Raw genomic sequence first — 2,442 nt, forward strand, 5'->3', positions numbered from 1 at the left:
AGCTACTTGGGAGGCTGAGGCAAGAGACTCGCTTGAGCCCAGGAGTGGGAGGTTGCTGTGAGCTGAGATGCCACGGCACTCTACTCAGGGGGACAGCTTGAGGCTCTGTCTCAAAAAAAAATAAAAAAAAACAGGTACAATACAGAGATATATGGCACACCTACTGAGTGAAGGGCTCAACTACAACTGGGACTTTGCGAAACAAATGTAAACAGTGTAACCTAATCATTGGTACCCTAATATTAATCTCAAAAAAAAAAAAAAAAGGACAGAAAGACAAAGGATAGTGAGTGTTGGTAAGAATGGGGATGAAATGTGAACTGGTACACCCATCATGGAAAGCAGAGCAGAGGTTCCTCAATCACATTTCTATATAGCAGCAACAAACAAACAATTTTGGAAACTGAAGTAAAAGTTACAATAGCATAAAACACTTGAATCACTTAAAGATAAATCTGACAAAAGACTTGCAGACCTGAACATAGAAAACTACAAATTGTTGCTGTGAGAAATGTTAAAAGACATTTAAATAAATAAGTAGAGAGATACATCATGTTCATGGGCTCTTTAGATCAGAAGGTCCAATATTGTTCAGTGTCTGTTCTCTCCCCCAAATGATCTACAGATTCAATGCAATCCCAATTCCAACAGGCTTTTTGGGTAGACATTGAAAAACTGATTCTAAAAATTTATACACAAATATAAAAGACCTAGAATAGCCAAATCAAATTTAATACAAAACAGAATTTGAAGAGTACTATCTGATTTCAATATTTATTATAAAGCTACAGTAACCAAGAAAGTTTAGTATTCACATGAATATAAACAAATAGATCACTGTAACAAACAGACCCATACATACATAGACAACTAATTCACCCCCCCCCACACACACACACATACTGCTTTTTTTTTCTTTTTTCTTTTGGAGACAAGGTCTTGCTCTATTGCCTAGACTGGAGTACAGTGGCATCATCATAGCTCACAGCAACCTCAAACTTCTGGGCTCATGTAATCTTCCTGCTTTAGCCTTCTAAGTAGGTAAGACTGCAAAAGCATGACAGCACATCTATCTGATTTTTGTTGTTGTTTTTTGTAGAGATAAGGTGTCACTCTGTTGCTCTAATGAAGTTGGTCTTGAATTTGTTGCCTCAAGGGATCCTCCCCACCACAGACTCTCAAAGTGCTGGGTTTACAGACATCAACTACCATTCCTGGATGGATGACTGATTTTCAGCAAAGTAGGCAATTCAGTAGAGAAAGTCTTTTTAATAAATTATCCTGGAATAATTGAATACCTCTAAGCAAAACAATAAACTTTGACCCGTACATCCAAAAACTAACTTAAAATGGATCATTGACCTAAATGTAAACCTAAAACTAAAATTCTTAACAGAAAAAGGAGAAAATTATTTGTGAATTTGGCAGAGATTTCTTAGCTATGACACTAAAATTATGATCCATAAAAGAAAAAAATTCACAAACTGGACTATTGGTGGGGGGGTGATGGCTCACACTTGTAATCCTAGCCCTCTGGGAGGCCAGGGCAGGTGGATTTCTTGAGCTCACGAGTTTGAGACCAGCCCAACCAAGAGTGAGACTCAATCTCTACTAAAAATAGGAGGAAAAAAACCAAAAAACAAAATACTAGCCAGGTGTCCTGGCAGGTGCCTGTAGTCCCAGCTACTCAGAAGGCTGAGGCAAGAGGATCAGCTAGATGATGCCACAGCACTCTACCCAGGGCAGAAAAAATTAAAAAAAAAATTAAGATACTATCAAAAGAATACAAAGATTCTCAAAACTTTTTTTTTTAAATCAAGATACTATTAAGAGACTACTAAGAAAAAAATTTTTAAAAATCAAGATACTATTAGGAGACTACTAAGACAAGCCATTGATTGGGAGAAAGTATTTACAAATCCTATGTCTGATAAAGAATGTCTTCATACAATGGAATACTACACACCAGTTAAAAGAAATGAACTATTGATAGAGCCAACAACATAAATTTCAAAATAATTATGTTGCGTGCAAGAAGTTAGTCAAAAAAGAATACCTGCTGTATAATTTCATTTATATAAAATACTAAAAAAATGAAAACTAATCTTTGGTGACTGAAAGTCTAGTGGTTGCCTGGGGGACAGAGAAGAGCGGGAGAGAGAAGAGGTTGCGGGAAAGAGCGGGATGAATGGGCTAGGAAGTGTGGGAAAAAGGGATTACTGAGCGGCATGAAGGGACTTCAGCGTGGTCATCTCACGAGTACACATATGTCAAACTTATCAAATGGTGCACTTCTAACATGTGAAATGTCTTGTTATATATGTCACTTTACCACAAAAACCTGTTTTTTAAAAGGATATGGAATAAATTTGACAAAATATTAACATTTATAAAATTGTGATAGTAAGCATATGGGCATAAATGTTTTCTTCAAACTTTTCT

At 36.4% G+C, this 2,442-nt stretch overlaps 1 protein-coding gene across 1 annotated transcript in view; it reads right to left on the reverse strand.

Moving 5' to 3' along the window:
- Positions 1-2,442, reverse strand: part of CLHC1 (clathrin heavy chain linker domain containing 1) — a 46,938-nt gene that overhangs the window by 29,184 nt on the left and 15,312 nt on the right. The gene's annotated exons all lie outside the window — the stretch shown is intronic.

Source organism: Otolemur garnettii, unplaced genomic scaffold, assembly GCF_000181295.1.
Source record: "Otolemur garnettii isolate 467f Iridium unplaced genomic scaffold, OtoGar3 scaffold00024, whole genome shotgun sequence".
NCBI lineage: Eukaryota > Metazoa > Chordata > Mammalia > Primates > Galagidae > Otolemur > Otolemur garnettii.